The sequence below is a fragment of the Neofelis nebulosa genome, chromosome 7, assembly GCF_028018385.1.
Source record: "Neofelis nebulosa isolate mNeoNeb1 chromosome 7, mNeoNeb1.pri, whole genome shotgun sequence".
NCBI lineage: Eukaryota > Metazoa > Chordata > Mammalia > Carnivora > Felidae > Neofelis > Neofelis nebulosa.
In genome coordinates, this window is record NC_080788.1 from 144711155 (window position 1) to 144727637 (window position 16483).

General features: G+C 56.8%; 1 non-coding gene across 1 annotated transcript; it reads right to left on the bottom strand.

Moving 5' to 3' along the window:
• Window positions 1-15908: 15908 nt before the first annotated feature.
• Window positions 15909-15993, bottom strand: TRNAR-UCG (transfer RNA arginine (anticodon UCG)). The gene has a single exon. It is a non-coding gene; the product is annotated as a tRNA-Arg (tRNA).
• Window positions 15994-16483: the final 490 nt, after the last annotated feature.

A 16483-nucleotide genomic window follows, 5' to 3' on the forward strand; every position in this document is an offset into this window, starting at 1 on the left:
CACGGTTCGTGAGCTTAAAAGTCCCACATCGGGTGAGCCCATGCTGTGGGTGAGCTCGAGCCCCACTTCCAGTGTGCCCCGCTTCTCTCTCTCTCTTTCCCTCTATCTCTTTGCCCCTAGCTCACTTGTGCCCTCTCCCTCTCTCTAAACAAACAAACAAAAGGGACAGTGGGCATTTTGGGTCCACTGAGGGAGGCCTGGCCGCTTCTGCTTTCGTGCTTTTGGAGTCTGGGGGTACCGGGGAAGGGGCAGGGTGCCCCGCTGGAAAGGAAGAGAGGCCTGGCCATCCCAGTGTCCCCTGAACCTCCTGCACCAGCCACTGTCAGACTGTAGGACAGACTCAGCAAGGCCGGCAGAAAGGCTGCCCAGCGAAGCCCAGTCAACGCCCAGAAGCCAAGAAATAAGAAAACAGTCGCTTTACCACCGGTTCGGGATGACCCGTGTGCAGCCTCAGGAAAGGAGACCCCTGCTGCTGGGGACGTCCCAGGAGCACGGGGAGGTGTCCCCGCCGGCCAAGCGCTGTCGTGGCCCGTGGGAGGGGCGCGGGCGGGGAATCCTGGAGCAGGGAGCCCGAACCGCAGCTACAATGAACCAAGCACATGTGCGCGTCTCAGGGGGGTTGAACCCAGAAACACAGTGTGGCTATTCTGTGTGACTCCACCTGTCTGAAATGCCAGAAGAGGTCAACCCAGAGACAGAAGGCAGATTAGTGGTTGCCTGACGGGTACGGGGCCTCCTTCGGGGGCAATGAAAACGTTCCGGAACTAGGCAGAGGTGCTGGCCGCACAACACTGTGAATGCGCTGAATGCCGCTCAAGTGTGACCTTTACAAGGGTTGGGGCGCCTGGGTGGCTCAGTGGGTTAGCGTCCAACTCTTGATTTCGGCTCAGGTCACATCTCAGGGTTCGTGGGTTCAAGCCCCGCGTCGGGCTCTGTGCTGACAGCTGGGAGCCTGGAGCCTGCTTCGGATTCTGCGTCTCGCTCTCTCTCTGCCCCTCCCCCCATCTCTCAAAAATAAACATTAAAAAAACCCAGTAAAATAGTTAATTTTATGTTATGTGAGTTTGCCTCCATAAAAGAACATCACGGGCAGTGGGAAAAGCAAGTGGCAGAAGGATGTGTGCAAAGAGACACTGCGTGTGCAAGAATGCACAACTTGTGAGAATACACGGACGGACGTGCACACGGGCGCAGTGAAAACACCCCATGCGCAACACGGACCTCCGAAGGGTGTCTCCTCTGGGGGGAGGAGGACGAGGGGGCGCGGCCACGTCTCACGCTCATCTCGCGCCTAAAACTCAAAAAGAAATGGCGGGCTGCATTAAGTCTGAGTAGGGGCCATGGTCACGCTCATACTTCTCTCCATACTCTTTGGGGTTGGAAATATTTCACAATTTAACATGAAAAACAGAGTGCACTGACTCTGTCCTACCTCATTTCACCTCCCAGGAAAGGAGAAAAAAGTCCTCGGTGTTTTGGAGGCCCTTCCCAGCTCCGATGTGGCCACATCGGTCACACGGGGGGGGGGACGGGACACACTGGATCCGGGTGGTGGTGGGGCCAGGTTAGAGCAGGTGCACCAGGCGAGCTTGCCCGGTAAGAGCCGTCTGCTAAGTACTGCTTCCCGTGGGCTCCCTGAATGAAACGTCACAACACGCTCCAAGGAAGACCTACTTTTAATTCCCATTTTGCACATGGGGACACTAAAGCAGGGAGGGTACGTTACCCACTAGCAAGAGGCAGAGCCCGGACCCCAGCCCAGACAGTCGGGCTGCCAAGAGCGGCCTTAGCTGCCTTCACTACTCCGGTCAGTCTCCACCGAGTCCAAGTGACCGCCAGCTGGCCTACATCCTCAGCCCCGAGGGCCGGCTCCTCCTTTCCAGAATATGTATCACTTTCCCCAAACCCACTGTCCAGGGGCCTTGTGCCCATAAACCTGAGCCGCGGGAAGAGGCGATCAGAGCTGAGCGATCAGAGGCGATCAGAGCCCACAGGGGGTCCTGAAATTGGCTCCAAGACCTCCCTTGACATTCAGTCCCGGCCTGTCCGCGCCGTGCCCCATCCCCCGCCCCCAGCCACCCAGCACTCGGGTTATATCCCACACAGATATGCGGAAAGGAGGGTTTCAAACCACTTCCCTGAGCCTCGGTCGAGGGCCCTGAGCCAAGAGCTGCCCCGTGATCTTATGTCACTTCAACCGTGTACACTTGAAGCTGACCCGGGGGGCTAGCCAAAAGGAAAGGCTTCAGGGGCTCCAGACTCCAGCCAGGTGCGGCGGGACTGAGCGGCAGGTGGAGGACAAAGTGGAACAAGACCGTGGCTTCGGGAAGCCCCCCAGTACATCTGCACGAGCTCTGAATGAAGAGTGCAGGGCGCGAGTGCTTACAATTTCCCTGGACCTCAGTTTGCCTCCTCTGTGACCTGGGAGTGGTCCCAGCTGTCCCACTGGGTGTACGAAGAGAGAATTAAAAGTGCCCGTAAGAGGTCAAGAACTCGGTGATGAGTGGCCAATAGCAATGTTTCTAGATGTCACCATTACTAAGGAAGGGCTGGGCTGGTCTCTCAACCTTTGGCTGCCATTAATGTCAGTGTGGCGAGCTCCTTCCTCCCCTCAGTGTTTCCATCTGTATTAGGGGCATGTGGACAGCCTGCAGCTGACATTCCCTACCCAGAACCCGCGAACCCGAGGCCACCAGCCCCAACTGCCTTCCGGGACGGGCTGAGACCCCTGGGAGGCCCCCACCATCCGTTCTGACCCCCTCCCCCCCACACACAGCCTCTCAGCTGCAAACACACATGCTTGGTCTGGGGACTGATTGCACGGGACGCATCTGTGGAGCAGCTTCTAGGGAGCTGGGCCTCTGGCACGGTTGTCCTTGCTAGGAGGTAATAGAGGCACCCCAAGCTTAACAAGAGTGCCACAGATTTCAGAGTTGGCCTCTGCCCCGGAGACAGCCCCACCACTGTTCCTGCGGCAATGCTTCCAGAGGCAAAGCCTGGGGCTCCCACTGCCTGGAAGCCGCAGAGGGGAGATTTGAACCCAGGGCGGTGCAAAACCCAAGCCCAGCTCATTTCCTGCACAGGGAAGGGACACAGTCACCCAGCACCCAGCCTCCGGGCCACATTCCCCTGGTGGAATCCCTGTCTTGTTATGAACTGTGTGACCCAGGATGAGTTGCCTCCTCGCCGTGCCTCGGTTTCCTCCTTTGTACATAGAATTTTTCTATTTGTAAAATAGATATCTGGGAAAAAACTATTGTATTGGTAAAAGAAAATAATGATAGTAACAGCTCCCTCGTAGGGTTATCGTGAGGAACGATGGGGTTGACACAGTTAGGTGCGTGTGGCAGCATGTGGACACAGAGCACTGGACAGATGTCAGCTGTCATCACCGCTGTGCCACAGGGACTGCCACCCACACGGTCCCCTCCCCTCCGAATAAATATCAGTCTCCTCGGTGAGACCCCACGTGAACAATACGGCCCAGGTCTAAGAGCTTCCAATGGCAGAAGTGCTTGCAATTGCCGGGACACATCTAGAAAATAAATCATTTACAGAAGGGATCTTTTTTTTATCGCCTTTCATTCTTTCAAAGATTGCACAGGCCACTTGAGAAGGGAAAGCAGCCGGCGGGTATCAGCAACTAATTCCAAGAGTTATAAATAGTCTTTGGATGCCGGAGCAGAAGAGCGCTTAGAGGGAAATTCACTTAAACTCCTCCCTACCCCACCCCCACCATCCTACAGGGGATGCCCCACATCTGGGCTGAGTGACGGGGCCACCCGGCTGCCAGTGGCTGGTTCTCCTTGCCTGTGGAGGGGAAAAGGGTTTTTCTTTACATCCCAACTGTTTCCATGTCCATTACTTGCCTGTCTTCCTGGAGAAACGTACCGCCTGTCAATAAGCCTGGGGGCTTCCGAGGCTCCCAGACCCTGTGTCCTGCAGCAAGGAGGGGAGAGTCTGATTAAGTAAACAAAGGCCAACAGAGCACCCAAAGTCAAGGGTGTGAGGCTGGGCACAAAGCCCCGCCTTAAAGGGTCCAGCTCGTGGCTGTGAAGCTTTCTCTGTCTGATTGATTTGTTTCATCCGTAACTGCACGGGGTCAGCCCAGTCCTGCCATGTTTCCTGGGCGTCTGTGCCTGGCCGGGGGCTGGGTATTGGCCCGGGGCTGGGTGTTAGCCCCTGCCAGGCTGAAGGAGCTGGTATGGAAGTCTCCCATGGCCTTGGTGAGCCCAGTCTTCACCTGGAGCCCAGGAAAGCCAGCGCAGGATGGCTACGCCCCACCGGACAGTCCGGGACCACTTCTCAGAGACGTAGAAGGACAGGGAAAGCAAGAAATGGAGCTCCAGTGTGTGGGAAGGGGCACATCTTTGGTGGCGCAGGAGACGGGAGGCGTATCAGGGGTGGTCAGAGACGAGACCCTGGAAAGAGGCTCTATGCTCCCCTACTTGCGGCTGTGTGGCCTGGGGCAAGTGACTTAACGTCTCTGTGCTTTGATTTCTCCTCTGAAAATGGGTTGGAAGTGGCACCTAACTGCTAAGGTGGTCCACGGCTCGCTCACACAGCACGTATCCACTGAGGTTGTCCGCCACTACCATGGGGGAGGGACCGCCTTGGCCTCTTACCAGGTGCCCCAACGTCTACCTGGGGTTTTAGCAATACGCGCTAGGAGGCTCATTTGGCCACGGTTGGGGAAGGCAGGTGAGGCGGTTGGAGGAATCTGTGGCCCATACCCGGCATCTGCACTGAGGTCGGCAGTCTCTGGAGACTGAGTCGGGGAGAGTCAGAGCTCCAAGAGAACTCTGGAAACTCGAGTGGGATTTATAGAGTCCCTGAGGACAGGGGTTCCCTGGGCCCCAAGGGGGTATCAGTCAAAGGCCCTGGACCCACCACCCCACTGTGGGGGGACCCGGCCCCTCCCAGAGCTGACAGTGCGGGAACCGTCAGCAAAGGCTTTCAGGACCCAGGGGCTGCCGTGCCCCTCCCCAGACCCCGGGCCAGTCCACAGACCCACCCCATCCTGTCTCCCCAGAGAGCCCTCCCCCACGGCCTGGGTGGCTTTTGCTTGTGTACAGTGTGGCTTCTTTTTTCCAAGAAGTTCAGAAACAGCTCCTGGCTGCCCGCGGCATATAGAGAACTCTGGGTGTTTAGACGTGAGTAGATGTGAGACGGGAGTTCAGGGCCTGAAGGCGGTTTCTGTGCAGTGCAGAGCACATCCTGCTGAAGAGGGCTTGTGAGGGCAGCGTGCTCCACGGGACTTCTGCGGCTCCTGAAACCCACACGGCGCCCGTGCTCATGGGTCTTCTCCCAGTTACACACCCAGTAGCCCACGCTACATGCAGACACATGCAACACAGGCAACACAGACAGGTGTGCACACACAAGAGAATCTACACACACACACACACACACACACACACACACACGGCCCCAGACTTCCATGCTCGGCTTCCTCCAAGGATGAGCAGGCTGGGAACGTCCCCTCTAACAGGGGACACAGGCTGCCTCCAGCACAGCCCCCGGGGAGCCATTCACACAGAGCTCGGTGGGAGGGTCCATCCCCAGGGCTGTGTGATGCTAAGACCCTGGGAACCCTGCGGCCAGGGGCCACATTTCCTAGTGTGTAACCAAGGAGTCCAATTTCCCATTCCAATTATCTTGCCTGGAATTTCCCCCAGCTCTGCCCCAGAGCCTACCTATGTTTTTTGATCCTGGACTTCGCCAACAACTCCCTGATTTCTGTTCCCTATTCCAGAACCTACTCCTGAGAAAACTGGTTCCTGGAACTGGGGGCCTGGGTCTGAATGGGCAGAGGGTAAATCCCTTCAGTCTCTGCATCCCTGCTCCTCGCCCTCCTTTTTCCCTCCCCTTCTGGAACAGAGCCTGGGGAGTATCCAGGGGAGGGTGGTGGGCTCTGAGCTAGCAAACTTGAATCGTCACCCGTCCCTCTTTCAGAGTTGCTAGAGCTCACGGTGTGTGAGGGACAGGCCTTCCTCTACTGCAGGCTTCCTAGGAAGAGCCAGAACCAGGTCAGAAAACCCGCTTCCCTAATCGGGTAGCTTGGCTCGGGAAGCTCCACCCATCTGTGGGACCATCCAGACCCACCACCCGCCCATCCAGTCACCCACCCGCCCAGCCACCCCCACCCGTCCGTTCACCCGCCTGCCCAAGTCACCCACCCAATTCAACAATGCAGTTGGCTGCAGCGGGGAAGTGACCTCGCGCTCTGGGCTGGGCCCCGGGACTGAAATCCTTAACAAGGCCAGTGTGGTAGCTCCCCTCACCCAAGCGCTCAGACATCACCCAGCCTCTTGGTCTCCCCTGAGCTTAAAGATTCCAGAGCCCCGGAGACGGGTGGGCGGCAGTTCTGTTAGGTCTTCTGACTTGGGCTGTGAAACTCTAGGACAGTCGTAAGGAAATGGGACTCCTGTCACATAAATATGCTTTACGCATCTTGGAGGCCCCATCTGTGCAGCGAAACCCCTTCCAGCCCTTCGTCGCCCAGGTCGTCGGGTGGGGCGCACGTGCAGCCCCCATTCCCAGAGGAGAAACACTTTTATCACTTCCGGAAATGAGACAGAGCTGTCAAAAGCTCATGAACTCAGCTAGTAAATTGTGAAACGTAAGTCTCAGCTCTGTTCGGTGCCACAGAGAACATGACAGCTGGTATCAATTAGAGCGGTTTCTGCCTGGAGTCCTGGCGGCTGATTCCGCGTCAAGCGGGTTTCCTGATGGGGCGGGGCTCCCGCAGGACCCGCCCCCGCTCTGGCCCTCCCTCCGGGGCCGGCCACGCCCCTGGCTGGCCCCGCCCACGGAGCATGGGCATCGCCTCCCGCGCGCGCGCGCAGCCCTCTGGGTAGAAAAGGAGAGGGAATTTCCCAGAGGCCCCAGCACGGCAGGGTCGTGTGGCTTTCCGGAGCTAAGCACGCACGTCGTGGCGGGTTGAGATGTGCTTCATGAAGAGGGGATGGCTTTGGGGGTCGCTCTTGCCGACACCTCGGAGAAATCGCTTTCTAACCCCATCCCCATAATCTGTGCCTGCAATCCGCATTTTAACGGAGTCACGGGAAGCGAACTTGGTTTTCGCTTATGCCCCTCCCCTCCTTCAGTAATGAACCCTCTGCCTGTAGGAAAAGCACTCAGTGTGGCTCAAGGGGGCTGGTCCCAGCCACGGGACAAGGCCCGTGACCTAGCCGAGCCTTTCAAAATTGCTGGGGAATTGCTCTGTGGACCCTTCGGAGATCTGTCAGTTTTAGCTGTGATCATAAACTGTGACAAAAATACAGTCGGAAGGCCTTTTTGACACCTCTGTGCAAAAAGCCAAGAGAGAGAGAAGCAGGAAAACGGAAGACAGAGAAACTTAAGTCCCAATGACAGTGGGTAAGCTCCTGGATTCAGCTGTTCCTGAAGCCAGCCCTGCACAACAAATATCAACTTTCCGTTTTAGGAAGTTTTGGGGGTTTTTGTTTTGTTTTTGTTTTGCTTACACTAGTCTGAGTTGTGTTTCTGTTGTTTGCAATAGAGCATCTTGATACATTAAGACTACGCGTATTCAGTCGCTGGACATTTATTGACTACTTGTTGTATGCCGAGGTCTGTGCTGGGAGCTAAGACCATGAATAGATCCACTTTGCCCCATGCAAACAATTATAGCCTTTTCCTCCCTCAAGGGGGCAGCTAAGTGCTCTGACACCCACTCCGTACTGTTACTCCTGACACTTTTCATACATTTTTTCTCTTACTTGTTACAGCACCATGGCTGGACAGCCCCTAGCCCCATGAGCTTACTGTCCGGGCATGTAGACCAGAATCAGGACAGGCTCACTCGTGGTAAGTAATAACCACAATGTCTCTGCAGGGCCAGCCAGTGGGGAAGGTCTCAGGTAGGATACCTGGATGGCCAAGAGGTGCCCAGGACATCAAAGAACTGAGCACTGATGGCAAAGAGAAAGCAGAACCAGAAATGGAAATTAATAGTGAAAGGAAAATAAAGTTGCATAAAATCCATGATCCAGGGGCACCTGGGTGGCTCAGCTGGTTGAGTGTCAGACTTCGGCCCAGGTCATTATCTCACCGTGTGAGAGTTTGAGCCCCGCATTGGGCTCACTGGTGTCAGCCCAGAGCCTGCTTCGGCTCCTCTGTCCCCCTCTCCCTCTTCTTCTCTCAGTAATAAATAAGACATTTAAAAAAATCCGTGATCCAGCTCTCTCTCTCTCTCTCTCTCTCTCATATATGTTTATATGCATACATGTGGAGCGTGCAGATTCAGAGAAAAAGATTGAAAGGAAATACAAGCATTAACTGTGGTTCTCTCTGGTGAGAGGAACTGGCACATAATCCTTATTTCCTTATTGTACTGTCCGTATTTTCCAAATTTTCTACTATGGAGCAAGTTGGTTTGGTTTTTGAGTGTTTTTTAAGTTTATTTATTTATTTTGTTAGAGGGGGAGAGAGCGTGCGCACAAGCAGGGGAAGGGCAGAGAGAGTGAGAGAGAGAGAATCCCAAGCAGGCTCCGCACTGTCAGCACAGAGTCCAGCTCAAGGCTCAATCTCACGAACCGTGACATCATGACCTGAGCTGAAACCGAGAGTCAGACGTTTAACGAGCTGAGCCACCCAGACGACCCTGTTTCTTGTTTCTTAGTAAATAAAGCAGCATAGGGCCCCAGTATGGGACACATCTTGTGCAACATCTGAGAGCCTCTTAGGTCACCTCTTATTCCAGCCACAGCTGTGGTCACCAGCCCCACGCAGCCTTGGTTCACCTGCATTGGGGCTGCCTGACTGTGCCTCATTCCTGGAGCACCCCTCCCCCCCCCCACCGCCCAGTCTCTCTTCCTACTCCCACCTTGGGCTTTCTCCTGGGAAACCCATTCTACATCACATGTGTCAACCCAAAGTGTCACCCTGTGGGTCACCTCTGGACTGCAGCACAGAGCCAAGAACTTGCTCCCCCTTGTTTGGGGGCACATGATCCTAAGATATTGTCACTGCTTCCTGGGGCACCTCGTGGGCCTGGGCAGCCAGCACCTGAGGTGGGGACTCCCTGCCCTCCTGTATCACCCTCGGCCCCACTCCCAACCCTAGGCCACTTCCCAAATAAAGCCCTGCACCCAAGCTCTGTCTCAGGCTCTGCCTTGGACAGGGCAGGCTCTGCTCAAGGCACAGATTCCACACCCCATCCTATGCTGGTGTCACCAAAGCTTCTCTGCTGTCTGTGTCCAGGCCATCCCTGGCCCTGAAGGGACCCACATGGACTCCTCCTCTTCAGCTGCAGGCGTCCCTGGAAAAAGTTTAAAAGGGAAAGGGTTTCCCCATCCTCCGGGAAGTCATCTTGCATCCAGATGGTGACGGGTCTGCACCGGCCCACGCCAAGCTGGGGGGGACAGGTGAATGCGGCCCCTGACCGCACCGGCCACTTCCACCCAAGGGGAAGTGTCTGCGTGGATGCATAAGGCAACCCGGAACATCCAGAGCAAAGACCCGAGGGCAGAGGATGGCTGGGAGGGCCTGCCTAAGCCCCATTGTAGGAAACCACGGCCTTGGGACCTATGGGGGGGTGGGGGGAGAGGGAGGCGGGAGACATAAGGTGATGGCCTGGAGACCTGAGCCAGTGGAGGACCTCAGCATCCTGATGATGCCCTTGGGCACTTTTCTTGCAGGCCGCAGGAGCTCAGAAACAGGCCTGGAGGAGTTGGAGGCAGGAGGCAGCCATCAGTGGAGTTCCAAAGAATCCTTGGGATTTTCCAGACTGGGGGGGGGGGGGGGGGCGGGTGCTGGGCTCAGTAACGTGGCTGCTTAGGTAATGGGGATTTGCTGTTTTCCAAGCACGCTAACATGATAAATGTTGTCTCGCTGCTGAAAGGGTTCTCCACGCCGCCGACTTGCCCTTAGCAGGGGCCAAAGGCCTCGGAGGCTCGCGCAGCCTTTCGGGGCTGCTGTAAAATACCCATTGTCCCCGTACAGTGAGCTGTGGAGAAAAACATGCGTGTGCTGTCGGGGCTTTGTTGGGTGTGCTGGTTGCTTAGATTCAGATGAATGCTCCCAGCTCCGAGGGGGCGCGGACAGGATCTGGAGGCAGTGGAGCTGGCCGGGGCTCGCTCCAGCCTTGCCAGCTCTGCGGCCGGGGGCAAGCCACGTCATTGGTGAGTCAGCCCGGGTTACAGCGCCTTCGCCCTCCCGCCCCTACTGCCGTGTAACCTTGGGTCACCCCGCCCACCCCAGGCCTCAGCTTCCTCTTCTGTAAAATGGGGGCAGCCATCCCAATAAAAGTCCCTGTCCCTAGGGATGGGGACACGGAGGGACATCGCTGTTGTAGAAAGCCAGGTTGAAGGCTTCTCCCATCTGTGTTGTCGGCAGGACACCCCCAGGGCTCTCTGGGCGCTTGGGCCAAAATCCCTTCCCAGGCCTAACACGGCATGGAGGACCAGACACTCGTCTTCCTTCCTTCCTTCCTTCCTTCCTTCCTTCCTTCCTTCCTTCCTTCCTTCCTTCCTTCCTTCGTTCCCTCCCTCCCTCCCTCCCTCCTTCCTTCCCTCCTTCCTTCCTTCCTCTCCTTTCTTCCTTCTCTCTCTCCCCCTGCTTTCATTTTGCTTTCACACTCAGCTGGAGAAGGTTGAGTTCATCAGTGGGCCCAGTTCACAGCACATGGTACTCACTGGTCCGTGCACAGCCCCCGGCCAATTTCACGGGCCTCTCTCCCCGCCGCGCAGAGGGCGGCCCTGCCCGTGTGCTTCGTGAGCCCCGCTGTGATTGCCTGCGCTCGTGCAGACTGGTTCTCTCTCTGTTTTGTCTGCATGTCATTTCAATTTACATAAACAGCTCTCTGTAGTACTCACATGCTTCTCTTACTTTTTCCATCCGGCTCGGTGTTTGCAAGATCCATCTGTGTTGCCGTGTCTGTTTGGTTCTAGGCTCGGTCTCCATGGGGCGCATCCCCACCTCTTACACACCCGCTCTTGCCCCCACCGACGCCTCTGAGGTGGACGTCGGGTACGTGCCCCGCACAGGCTGGCTCAGAGCACCGCTGGGATGTTTCCAGGAGCGGATCACCGCACGCAGCAGGGGCGCACGGGTCACGCAGCAGGCCTCTCCGGCGGAGGGGCCGCACCAGTCTGCTTGCCCCGAGGAGGCCGGGACAGTCGTGCGTCGCACATCCCCGCCGATGCCGGCCTAACTTTGGCAAAAGTGACACGTGCAATTATAACGAAAGTCATGATTATACGAGCCAACATTTCCGGAGACCTTCCTGCATGCCGGGCAGGTGCACCGTCTCATCTAATTGGCACCAACAGCCTAGAAGACAGGTAGTTTCATATCCCCATTCTCCAGCCAAGGAAATCAAAGTTTGGAAAGGTTAAGGGCCTAGTCCACGACTTCCAAACCTCTCTCCTGTGCCCCCAGGACCCCAAGTCAGAGAAAATGAGGAAGTGAGGTCCTGGATAAGAAGGAACTTGCCTGTGGCCACTGGGTGAGCCAGTCCCCAAGCTAGGACAGCATCCACTGGCTGCCTGCCTGCCCCGGGGCCGTTTGCTGCTTCTCTGAGTATGTCACCCAGGCCCGATGAGGGTGGAGGGTCCATTTTAAAGCCTAGAGAGGGCAGTGCTTAACCCAGAGCAGTGAGACCCTGTAGTGGGGCTTCAGCTGCGTGGCTGGCTCCCGTCTGCCCCTGTTCCCCGCAAAAGCAGGGGCCTTGCACTGTGCAGCCTCTTTGAGCCTCAGAGTAGAGTGAGAAGTCACCCACTTCCCATGCACACCGCTTTCCCACACAAAGAACTGTGTCCTTTTTCTCCTTCAAGGGGGAAGTTTGCAGCTCTGGCACTGACCGTGGGCTGGGAATTATGCTGACACTTTTCATGCACTTTCTTAGCAGGAGGGACATTATTAGCCCCGGGTTACAGATGAGGCTGCAGAGATTCAGAGAAGGAGGGTCCTGGGCTTGCACAAGGTTGCACAGAAAAAGGGCTGGAATCTGGAGGGGTGGGGAGGGAGTGGATCACAAAGACCCTGGAACCAAACCAGCTCGCCTCCCCTTCAGGACCCCAGCAGTAACTAGAGGCGACCCGGGGACCGGAGAGAAAGCACTTTGTGCCTGAGACGGCTCGGCTGTCGTCTGTCGGGGCTCAGGTGAGAGGCCGTGACTGACCCTGGGAAGAAGATCGGCCCCAGATCGGCTCCATCAAGGGCCGCATCAGGGGACACAGAGGCCAGACCCACAAACAAGCTGCCAGGCCTCCTTGTCCTCCCCTAGCAGGAGCTAACAGCCAGACGCGCACAGGGCAGCTCAGGCCCCCCTCGGTATCTGCCCCACCCTCCCCCGTGGCCACCAGGGTTAGGGACGTGTTGGGCCTGAGAGGGAAGGAGAGGAACTGTACCCCAGAGGGGCTGTAGGATGCCGCCTGCACTTGTGGGTGGGGCCCGAGGGAGCACCCGTAGGACTCCTGTTTGATCTGAGACTGAAACGTGGGGCTGTCTGGGAGGAGTTTGGCCACTAGGCAGCCCCCTCTGGAGACAGAATTTGCTCCAGCAGCAGCCCCGGGGATAGTGAGAGAGTGCAGACTCACCGCCCGGAGGCTTCTGGGACCCGGAATCTGTGGTGGCCACTCCGATGGAAACTGAGATGCCAGGGTGCCATGGCAGTGACAGAGGGACGCCAAGGCCTGGGGAAAGAGGCGCCTGGAGTGGACACACTGTGTCGGGCCGGAGGGCTGCCACGTGATCATGTTCCAGGGCCAGGCCTGGAGGACATAGCGTCTATGAGATCTGAGGGGCACTGGCATCACTGACCATGTGCGGGGGCCGTCCTGTGGCAGGAAGCCAGGGCTGATGGCAAGAATGGCTGTCACCGAATCTGGCCCACTGATAGCGGGGGGGGGGGGGTATGACCCAAGCCATAAAGGCCTGTGGCAGTACTTATGCACCAGGAGCCATCACAACAGCAGGCCAAGTTGGAGAGCAGCCACAGAAGCTGGGCCTGAAGACAGTTATGACCCAGCGCCCAGAGCAGACAGGACGAGGACACTCCCCAGCTTGTGCCGACAGAAGAAATCAAGTACAGGTGCGCCACGGGCGGAGGGAGGTCCCGGCAAGAAAAAGTCACCATCCCTTGCCCGATTTCCATTTCTGAGTCGATCTTTACACGCAGAATTCGTTGCCTGAAGAGGTGGCTGGGTCCCAAAGAAGGAGAACCCCACAACATAATAGTAAGTACGTCAGTAAGTAGTATTTCCCCCCGTTTTTCCACCGAAGGCACCTACAGCCACTTTCTCAGCTAACATTGCGGTGGGGGAAAGGGGACCCGACAGACATTTGGAGGACTCGTGCAGGACCCCCAAGTGAGTAGCCACCAGAGACATGAGGCGTCATCGTGGCGCCTACGACAGTGGGGGGCCTGTGGAGGCCAGGTGGCGATGGAGTCCTGTCCAAGGCCCAACTTACCGTGAAGCCATGGAGTCCACAGACCCACCTACAGGTGATTTCTTTGATCCCCAAATGCATAGATGGAATTGGCATAGTTAGCAATGGACGCATTTCACCCACTGGGTTCTTGGTGTGTGGGGTAAGAACCGTCAGACTGAGGCAGCTCAAAGAGAAGCCTTTGAAACAAACCCCTCCTTGGCCAACAAGATAAAGCAGAAACAATGTCACACCCCAGGAAAGGGGATGACAGAGATTAGTGCCACCTTTAAGGAGATAAAGAAGGCGGGTGCGGTCCACATCCCGTCTCGGGGTAACTCCCCAGTCTGGCCCACGCAGAAACCTGCATGATCCTGAAGGCTGCTGCCGACAGCTGCAGGCTCCCGGAAGGAAGAGACCGATCACATGACTGTGCCCGCAGGTGCCTTTGCTAAAGCACATTTACGTGGCCTCAGGGGCGTGGTATACAGCCACTGATTGACAGTGTGCTCTTTCTTACCCCCGGCAAAATGGGGGGACCAAAAATAGGGCACACCCACGTGGGATCAACAACAGCTAGGTCTCCAGTTTCTCCAGGGCTATGCTGACTCTCCTGCCCTCTGTCCTTCTATAGACTGAGGAGTCTAGACTTCCTTGTCCCTTAAAAAATCACAGTGATCACTTTCATCAATGGGATCTAAACAAGAAGGATCCAGACCACTAAAGGCCTTGGTACCCTACTACACTCCAGAAAACAGGAGGAAACGTGACGACTCAGGGGCTGCCGGACCCTTATCTTTTCAAGGGTGGAGCGGGCAGGGGCATTCCGGGCCATCCCTGCAAGCTGAAAGACAGACTGTTTCCATGTGCACCCCCTACTCTGAAGAAGGAAGCAGAGTGCCTAACGGGTTCTGGTTCTAGAGGCAGTGCACTCTGCACGGAGAGATACCGGTCCAGCCTGCAGCCTGCACTCAGCAAAAGCCTGCGTGTCCCGGCGGCATGGCAAAGAGCCATGCACCTCAGCCCATAGAATCCAGCGGATTCTCAGGGTGGAGATATCCACGGCGGGAAACACACTGGATTTTGTGGCAAGCAGCCCTGGGACAGTCACGACACGGGCCCCTGGGCTCCTGGAGCAAGGCCATGCCTTCTACAAGAGAGAGTTACACTTTTGGAAAGAAAACAACTCCTGGAGTGCTATTCGGCCTAACAGACACTGGGTGCCTAAGCACAGGGTACCACGCAGCCCGCCTCTCCAGCCCCCACCGTGAGTTCGAGCAGACGCACAAGTCGTCGGATCAAACGGGCCAAGCGGCAATCCTGCGTCACATGCAGGCGGTACATCCGGGACCAAACCCCAGTAGGACCAGGGCGCACGCGCTGCGGGAGCAGGCAGCCCGCCACCCCTCAACCCCCTGCGCACCCACCCCTCCCCCTGCTCAGCCCGGTGCCCGCGTGGAGGGGGAAATGCCTGCATGCTGCTCACGGATGGACCAGCTCCACTTGAGAACGCAAGCCGGAGACAGACGCCGGCCACACTCCTCCTTCACTGAAGGTGGCCTTGAAATTAGCGGTGCTTCGGGTGTGGAAAGAGAAGCAGACAGAGGTTACATATGGACTCGTGAGTCGTGACAAGTGGCCTGGCCACTTGGTTACGATCTTGAAAGGAAAAAAAAAAAAAAAAGTAGCTCGGAGGCAAGGAGCTCTAAGGCAGAGCCGTGACGCACATGCGGTATAGACGGGAAGGGTGGCATCAGGAAGCAGCCAGAGTAAGAGAGGCCCTGAGTGACCAAGCAGACAGAATAACCCAGCCTCAACGCCACGCAGCCTCTGCCACAGGCCACCCCAGTGCTGGCGAATGAAGTCTCCGTGGGGGCAGAAATGCAGGTACGCACGGGTCGGGTAGCACGGACCCCCATTATCGAACCTGATGGATCTACTGCCTCCACAGAACGTCCAGCATGGCAGCAGTGGAGACCGTGCCTGACCCCCGATATGGCACCATTCCGACAGGAAACCAGCCAGCCACCTCGTGGCGCCTTGAGCACACCGGGCCAGCTCCATTCTGGCAGGGCCAGCGGGTGGTTCTTCTAAGAGTAGACACCTATTCTGCATATGGGTTTGCCTTTCCTGCCCTCCAGGCATCAGTGAGCATCGCTGTCCAACAGGTTAGTGTTGGGAACATGGGATCCCACATGACATCACATCAGCCCAGGGGAGCCACTGCATAGCCAAAAAGTTGTGGGAGGGAGGGGTAGTGCCTGGGTGGCTCAGTCAGTTAAGGGTCTGACTCTCGGTTTTGGATGAGGTCATGATTTCGTGGTTTGTGGGTTCAAACCTCACATCGGGCTCTGCACTGACAGCAGGGATCCTGCTTGAGATTCTGTCTCTCCTTCTCTTTTAAATTTTTTTATGTTTGTTTATTTTTGAGAGAGTGTAAGCAGGGGAGAGACAGAGAGAGAGAAGGATACACAGATCCAAAACAGACTCCGGGCTCCGAGCCGTCAGCACAGAGCCCAACGCGGGGCTCGAACCCACGAACCATGAGATCATGACCCGAGCCGAAGTCGGACGCTCAACCGACTGAGCCACCCAGGCGCCCCTTGTCTCACCCTCTTTCTGCCCCTCCCCAGCTCACACACTCTCTCTCTCAAAATAAATAAACATTTTTTTAAAATTGGCTTAAAAGTTGTGGGAGGGAGCCCAGGACCAGGGACCCACTGGCCGTATCACACACCACACCTTTCAGAAGCTGCTGGCCTGACAGTGTCCGATTGCCTACAAAAGGCGCCCTCACAGCCCCAGCTTGGGGGCAGGACTCTGTAGGGATGGGGGCAGGGGTCATCCTCCAGGACACGGCATACGCACTGTATTCACCTCTTATGCGGCACTCTGTGCCCAACGGGTAGAGAAAACCCATGGGTCCAGCAGTCAACGGACAGAAGCGATGGCCCAATGACCCACTGGGGACTTTGCGCTTCCTGCGCCCACACCTCTGGGCTCCGCAGGGCTAAGGGGACACCCTTTCACCAGGGCACACAGAAAGGGCCCTGCTAAATTACAGCGTGTGGCCGCTACCTGGGCAGTC